This window comes from Parasteatoda tepidariorum, chromosome 1 (genome assembly GCF_043381705.1).
Source record: "Parasteatoda tepidariorum isolate YZ-2023 chromosome 1, CAS_Ptep_4.0, whole genome shotgun sequence".
Taxonomy (NCBI): domain Eukaryota; kingdom Metazoa; phylum Arthropoda; class Arachnida; order Araneae; family Theridiidae; genus Parasteatoda; species Parasteatoda tepidariorum.
The window spans coordinates 24,939,896-24,948,775 of NC_092204.1; the positions used below are offsets into that span (position 1 = coordinate 24,939,896).

Here is an 8,880-nt window from a genome sequence, read left to right on the forward strand (position 1 = left end):
AAAATTTTAACCATTTATGAAAAAAAGTACAGAATGTTTGTTTTAATAAAAATTATAAAATATGTTTACCTTTTGCATCGAACTTTACGTCCGAAGTCTACCTGGTGTTATATTCATTGAATCAATATTTTTTTAAATATATTTAGAATGGTGTTAACACACGTTATATTATTTTGTTACATTTATTGAATAATTTATGCATAATTTGTTTTCACGATTAAATTATAGTTATATTGTTTTGTGTATGACCATTGTAATATTCTTTTACAAATTTGTATTATTGCAAACACAATATTACAATAGCGAATAATGATCAGTAGTTTTTTAATCATTTCATTATAAATATTCTTCTCATTTTAATATTTATTTTTCACTTTTAATTCTTAATACTTATTAAAAAAGTATATGTACATCTAATTTATTGGTATTCATGGTGTCTGGCAAATTTTCTGCTCTAAAAGTATCATCTGTTTTATATCAAATGGTTTTATTTTAAATTCCATAATTAAACATTTTAAATTAAAATGCTAGAAAACAGTATTGAATATTAAATAAAAAATATTTATCAAATTATTAAATTTCCATTATTTAATTAATCGGAAAAGTTTCGTGTATTTTTTGTTATTTGTTTAATAATTTGGAAACTACTAATACTAAACATTACTGAATATATTCAACGAATCAAAATTTATCAATACATGCGAGATAGTTCTTAAATTAAAAAACAACAACGTTTATGCTTGAAGTTTGATAAACAATACATCGATAAAAAGGCACTTGAAGGTAGAAATAATTAAATGCTTTGATAACATTTCAAAATCATTTTTTACGATAAGTATCTAAAGATTTTTTCAATATTTTGTAGCCTATATTAAAACTTTTATGTCAAAATATGACTTTACTTTAATGTTGAAAATTCTGACATTCTTACAAGTTAAAGGTTTCATCGAATTGAATAACTTTTTATTGACAGTACGAAGCATAAATGCTCCTCTCATAACGTATGTGTACATGGTTTATATCAAATTAACCTGGAAATAATAAATCGTCGCATGAACAGTTTATTATTGATCAATATTTATCTTATTTAAAACTGAAAAAATATATGTTTATTTAGAAAAATAAGTTTGATCAGTTGATATAAAAATAAGAGATATCAAATCGAATTTAGCTCTGTTCCTTTTGATTTCACACTTTCTTATTGACTTCAATTCACAACTTCAAGATGAACTCACGAATCGCTATTTTCTTGTTTTTCATTTTTGCTACATTAGCTATTTCTGGTAAGAATTATACATTCCTTTACTATTTCAACTAACTTTTGAGTTTATTAGGAAACTGCATAAAAATATATTTGATATTTCTAATACATGTTGTTTGAATAAAAATTAAAATCAAGAAGAAAAATTTGACATCCTGTCCAAAGAACCTATTTTATTTAAATAATTTAATTTTTCTATCATAGGATACCGACAGACGTTGTGTGTTCGAAAAAACGAAATTAAATGTAAAAAATGCTAAACCATATATTTGAGATTTGAATTTCTAAATTTAAAAAAATATTTTTACCATTGCGAATTTTCAACTGCGAAATTTCTTGTCAAAAATTAAGCTGAACAGTAGTTTTAAGTGCTTTTAAATACGCTAGTTGCTTTCAATTATCCCTTTTTACAATGGAGGTCTTCAATTTTTATGATAACATTGCGTAAGGATTTAGCATTTTTCTTATATGTACTAATACTCAAATGAAATTTTAATTCTTTGCTATTTAGTTATAAGAATATTTGGATATAATTGGTGTATGTATCTTTAAATTTAATCTACGACATAATTTTTCTAGTATCTTTGAGATCTTTTTGATGTTATAGTCCTTGTTTTCTCAAAATGTCTGTTTAATGTCTGTTGGTCAATGAAATTAAAAAAGATTAATTTAGCAGGAATAGAATCAAGCAAAAAATTATTACAGTACTATCATTACCAGAAATTAAAAAATAAATGAGAAAATTTCCTTAGTTCATAATCATTCAATTCATCATTCACTAAACTATTAAATGGGAGCATTTTTCGTCTGTGTATTTGCTTAAATTCATAAATAGTACTGAATTTAGTTATTTTAGTTACAGAAAAAAATAGAATAACTTTAATTTATTGTTCAACTGTGTGTAAAGCACTGTCGTATACCTTTTGAAAAATGTTTTTGGGGGGAATATTCAAGAACATATTCGAGTAATGAATTTAGTATTTGTGAATCAAAATTATGAATTTAATTATTTTAAAGTTTTATTAATAGTTAAGTTAATAGTATAAGTTTTAAATAAAGTTGGGTTTTGTTAATTAATGAAAACTTCTTTTTTGTAGCTACGTTTGCTGAAAGTATGTAAAACAGTTGAGTTCATATTGATTATTTCGTTATTTTTAATTTCCTTAAATCATGTTTCATTCGAGTATATGGGTGATTCTTGGGAAACATGACAATTCGAGAAAAAAACTTCTTCAAAATAATAAATTTTTTTTTGTATATTTATTTAGTTGCATTTATCAATATCTTTCAGACAGCTGTTAAGTTCACTGCCATTTGCTCTAGAAAAAAAAATAGAAATTCAATAAATTTTGAATGCCAGGAAGATGTCTAGAAATCCAGGAAAGCAATGTATTGGCATAGAAGTTAAGAAAATAGTCATTTTAAATAACTGAATTTAAGAAACTCAAAAAAGACAAAGTTCGGAAGTTAACTTTAACTTTTTATAGAAATAAATTTCAAAAATAATTACCGTGAACAATTTGAGTAAATGAGTTAAGTAGAGTAAAGGTTAGAGAGTAACACACACACCATGAAATAGTTTTTAATTTTACTACACTTTAGTTTTCAAAGAAACAATTAAAACAAAGCAAAATAAGTTGTAAAATTTCATTAATCTTCAGAGGAAGCAAAAGGCCTTTAAGATATTGGGTAAGGAGCAGACATTTTTGAAATGGTAATATTCAAAGACATTTTGACACAGTTTTTTTTCCAGGGCCACTTGAAGTGATTAGATAATCTGTTTGCCAGCACGAATTATAAAATTAACTTTAATATCTTTATGAACGACTTCAAGAACTTCTCGTACAATGAAAATGATAATCTCAGTAATTTTTATGATTTCAGCATTTAAAATAGGTTTTACTTTAAATTAAAAATCAGCTCAGTCACCTAGAAACCATTCATCTTCGAATTGAATAGCCACTGAACTATTAACTTTAATTGTCTCAAAAGCACCTTTAATAGATTCATGCTCAGTTGAATATGATTCAATATTAAAATGAAGAGTTGATACTGTGGTACAAAATTTGAGTAGTTGAGCTAACCAATGTGAAAGTCACATTTAATACTGGCAGTTACAGCTCATTTTACGAAAGAAGAGGATAGTCAAAATCTTTTTTCTAGAAGACTTCGTGCACATTCAGAGGCCCCTTTTTTACTTTAATGAGTTTATACACTGTTGCTATACTTATACACTGTTACTTAACGTCTTCAATTATTAAATTACATTCTTTTTCAACAGCAGAAATGAAAGTTTTCATAATTCGTATGTAGGTGGCTGGGTGGCGCAGTAGGTTTGTAGTCCGCCTTTTGCGCCCAAGTCTGCGGGTTCGATCCCAGGCCCAGACACCAGATTTTTGAGATGCAGAAAATCCTCAGCGGCCATGTCGTATGATTATGCGGCATGTAAAAGATCCCTGGAGTGCCTATTGGCTCTTGGCATTTCCGGCAAAATTGAATTCCTAGTGCACTTTAGCATCCAAATAGAGTCTCGGTGCTACCATCTAGTGTGGCAGAAACCAGACGTCCAAATTAACATGGCCAACGTTATCTCACCCATTGTGGTGGTCCTGAAAGAGTGGATACCACTTCTGGAGAACGCAATAGTCCTGCTCGTCGGGAAGACTGATCGTGCAGCTCATAGGAAATAAAATAAAAAACTATTTGGTATGTCTCCACCAAAAGCTAAACTTCTTTTTCAGCAGAGCGTTTTACACCAGCCTCAACACTTTTCTGTGCACCCTTTCCATGGCCCGATTCTGTCAAATGTCAGGATTAAACATTGGACAAAATTAGAGGAAATACAAAAAAAAAATTTTAAAAATTTAAAACATAAAAATTTGTTTTAGTTCTATATTGTAATTGGAACGAATCCCTAATGAAATATATTTCGTTGCAGCATTCTCCCTGAGGAACATTACTTAAAATTTTTCTTATCTGTGACCAAATAGCACATTAGTAATTTCGTAGAGATCCTGATAGAGTTGAAAATGAAGAATTTGTAGTCCTTTCCGCTGGTGTTTGATATAATACTCCTGCGAGTGCCGTAAATTGTGTCCTTGAAGCTCCAGAGTGTACTACTTGTGGTTCTGATGCATATTTGATGATGTAGTTTTCACTGATATCAATGTAAATTAAAATTGATCACGTGGAAAGTTTTTATTTTAATTTACTGGGAGAACTGAAATTGATGCTTTATTCTGGCAATATGTCTCATATGTTCTATCAGTATTACTTTTCTCTCTTTAACTCAACTTTCCGAATGGCTTTACAACTCTTTTCTTTTTCCATTGAACATACCATGAATATCATGTAGGTTTTTCTTTCTCAAGGAGCCCTCTATAAAGTTTAATTCTTCCATACCACTTCATCTCAGCTTCTCGTTATTTTTCTCAAATTATTTTTCCTCGACTATGTTCAGGCTCCATGGTTTAAAATCACCTAGTAAAATTAATTTTAGAATAATTTGCATCGGAATTTTTTTTTATAATATTATTTAAATGTATCATATTTCAAATCATTTTACTTAACAACTTTATTACATTCTTTAATTTATACAACCAAGCAGAGTTTGAAGACTATGGCAGAAATAAATTGCACAGTGATATTTTTAGCTTATCATTTATATTTTAACTATCTGTGNCCATTGTGGTGGTCCTAAAAGAGTGGATACCACTTCTGGAGAACGCAATAGGCCTGCTCATCGGGAAGACTGATTGTGCAGCTCATAGGAAATTAAAAAAAAAAACTGTTTGGTATGTAACCACCAAAAGCTACACTTTTTCTTCAGCAGAACGTTTTACACCCGCCTCAACCCTTTTCGGTGCACTCTTTCCATGGCCCGATTCTGTAAAATGTCCGGATTATACATTGGACAAAATTAGAGGAAATACAAAAAAAAAAAAATTCAGAAATTTAAAACATAAAAATTTGTTTTATTTCTATATTGTAATTGGAACGAATCACTAATGAAATATATTTCGTTGCAGTATTCTTCCTAAGGAACATTGCTTAAAATTTTGTTTATTTGTGAATAGCACATGAGCAATTTCGTAGAGATTCTGATAGAGTTGAAAATGAAGAATTCGTAGTCCTTTCCGCTGGTGTTTGATATAATACTCCTGCGACTACCATAAATTGTGTCCTTGAAGCTCCAGAGTGTACTACTTGTGGTTCTGATGCACATGATGTAGTTTGCACTGAAATCAATGTAAATTAAAGTTGATTACGTGGAAAGTTTTTATTTTAATTTACTGGTGAACTGAAATTGATGCTTTATTCTGGCAATATGCCTCATATGTTCTATCAGTATTACTTTTCTCTCTTTAACTCTACTTTCTAAATGGCTTTACAACCCTTTTCTTTTTCTATTGAACATACCATGAATTTCATGTAGGTTTTTCTTTTTCAAGGAGCCCTCTATAAAGTTTAATTCTCCTATACCACTTCATCTCAGCTTCTCGTTATTTTTCTCAAATTATTTTTCCTCGACTATGTTCAGGCTCCATGGTTTAAAATCACCTAGTAAAATTAATTTTAGAATAATTTGCATCGGAATTTTTTTTATAATATTATTTAAATGTATCATATTTCAAATCATTTTATTTAACAACTTTATTACATTCGTTAATTTATACAACCAAGCAGAGTTTAAAGACTATGGCAGAAATAAATTGTACAGTGATATTTTTAGCTTATCATTTATATTTTAACTATCTGTGTTCTGAAAAAAATAACCTAACACCTTTGCGTTAGATGGACCATGAATTGTTTAATTTAGTTCCTTTATCCACTGTAGAAAGAATCAAAAATATTTTTGCTGTTGGTATGTACAGAAGAAAATTGTGAATAATAATCAATCATTAAATAAATAACTTTACTTACATACGAGCATATTACAATCTTTCATAAACTGGATATTAAGTAAATATTTGCTTTCCCTCTTTACATTATAGTGTTTAAAATTTTTTTTAAAAATGTCATTTTCCTGGCATTTATAATCCAGGAAAATGACAGCCAGAATAATGACAATTTGCCGTTTTGCAGCATTTAATTTTACTTTAATTTAACGTTTCGGCCTAAGACGTTCACTTTCCCCAGAAAACAACAGGATTTCATGAAATAACTAAGGTAGATCTAAATAGTTTACGTTAGTAATGATTTCAAGAAGACAGGAAAATGACAACTTAAAAACCTACTCACCTTTTAAATTTTTTGAAATACATTTTGACTCAGAAAGTTGGCTCCCTATTGCTGCATTAAGACATGTTCTGATAGGATGGTATTCTAAACAATCTCTTAACCTACTAACTGTAACCTAATTGATTGTAGGAGCTATCTATTTCAACTATAAATTACTAAACAAAAATGGCCAGGAAAATGATTTTCATGTGACAAACAAATTATTGACGGAAAATCTTTCTTTCAACAAAGTTTTTACCCTCTGCATATATTCTAGAAGTGCTTACAACGGTTGAGATAAAAAAAAATAGATATTGTAAAATGTATGGAAGTTTTGAAGCTAGTTATTATTGGAAATATTGTTTGTGACATACCAGGAAAATGACGTTTGGATATTCAGTTATTTTTTTTAAATATACGAAATAGCCAATAATATTTCAAAGTCATTTTAAAATGCTAACAGCAATGAAATTTATAAAAGAATTTAAAGCGCTCTTTCAGTAGTATAGTATTAGATCTTGGAGCAAAGGACTGCCAATTGTCATATTTCGTGAGAATCACCCACATGCAAAAATACTTTATTCAGAATAAATATTTTATTCCCGCGAAAAGTCAAAATTTTTGTTACTTATAACTTTAATAAGTGTTTTATTTGTTTGTAAGATTAAATCGAAAATTACTGTAAAGATATATTTGAATTTAAATTAGTTATTTTATTCAGTTGATTTTAGTTATGATTTAAATCAGTGTAACTTGAAAAATTAATCAGTAATGTTCCTTGTTGTTTATGGGTCTTTAAACTTTCAATTCACATATTGTATTTTTTTACCTCATGTCAATTTTAAAAATATATATCTACATATTATTTCTTTAAGAAATATGTTAATTTACATAAATGATTTTTTTTGAAAAAATTAGTTGAATATTACAGGATTTAAAAATTAGCTTAAATCAATTACTAGTTTACCAACACAACATATTTAAACTAACGAACTGTTAATTAAAATACTATTAAAAAGTTTAATATAAGCGAGAAATATCGTTAAAAAGTTTAGACACTAATTTAGACATGTTAGTTTCATATTTAGAAGACTTCCTTGCAACATTTATATTTTATTCTGTGTTTGTCTAAACGTTAAGCATATATTATGATAATGTATAAATATATCTTAACATAAATAAAGCAAATATAAAACTTTTACTTAATTTTTTTTATATTTCCTGAGTTAAAAGAATTCAAAAGAATAATTTTAATAATCAATAGTTAAATATTATATTAGTAAACACTCTTAACTAGTTAATATTTGATTTTAATTGCTCTTTTTTAGTTCAAGTGTTACACAGCTTAAGTGAAGTGGGTTTACCCCCTGCAACTGGTATGTAATAAAATAACTTTAATTACGTTTGAAAAAATTACAGATTACTAAAACGTACATCTATTGTCGTTTTAACTATTTGCCTGGTGTATTAAAATATATATTTAGAAAAACAGAAATTATTGTTAACAATTTTCTCAAAAACAGTATTATTATCCATCTTAGGAATGTAAGGTATTTTTAAGGGACTTTATTAAGTAAATATAAGTTTACCTTTACATAATAAACTCACGTAAAGGTAAACTTAGCTTTAACCTTTATATTTAACACTAGAGAAATTATTATTAACTATACTCTAATAAACATTCTTATCCTTCTTAGGAATAGAAGGTATTTTTAAGGGACTTTATTATATAACTCTAAGTTTATGCAATCCTCCAGTCAATTTTCCTCTGCGTATCGAAAACTCACTATTTCTTAGATTGAATACTTCCATCCATGCATTTTAATATTTTGTGAAGGCAAACTTAAGTTTGTCTGATCCGCCTTGAGTTAGTTTTTTTAACTAGAAACTTCGCAATATTATTATCATTTCCGTTATCGAATGTTCTCTTCCGTCAAAAGAAATGTTTTATTATGTAGGTTTGAATTCAGCCAAACCTGCTTAAAATTCTCCTCTTTGTATCGAAATACTGAAAAAATATCAATTATTTTTACTATGAAATATTTTCGTCCATTTAAATTAATCAATGTTAATAAACTCGAGTCTAAACGAATTGCCTTGTGTTTGTAGCTTTATATGAAAACTCCCGAGAAATTATTATTATTTTCTTATTTGAATACTTTTCACCCTGAAAGATATTTCTTATGTAATACTAAGTTTAACTTTTTAACCTCGATTCTTGAGATCGAGATGCATCAAAAGCTTGTGAAATTTTTAACAAATAAACTTTCACTTGAAAAATCTCACCTCTTTAACATGGTTTAAACATAAGAAAGATCGAAATTTTTAAATTCGATTTTAATGGTGCTGAGTTTAGATTTATATTATTAGTTTGATAAATAAATGCTATATATATATAT

The 8,880-nt window shown here is 27.8% G+C and overlaps 1 long non-coding RNA gene across 2 annotated transcripts in view; it reads left to right on the forward strand.

Annotated features, from left to right (window-relative positions):
- Positions 1-990: 990 nt before the first annotated feature.
- LOC107446807 (uncharacterized) overlaps positions 991-8,880 on the forward strand; it is a 23,547-nt gene continuing 15,657 nt past the window's right edge. Inside the window, exons 1-3 of one of the 2 annotated variants that reach the window (XR_011636169.1) lie at positions 991-1,283; positions 2,359-2,373; positions 7,810-7,857. This is a non-coding gene — a long non-coding RNA (uncharacterized lncRNA). The remainder of the gene's footprint in view (positions 1,284-2,358; positions 2,374-7,809; positions 7,858-8,880) is intronic. The other variant, XR_006226852.2, reaches the window with a different exon arrangement.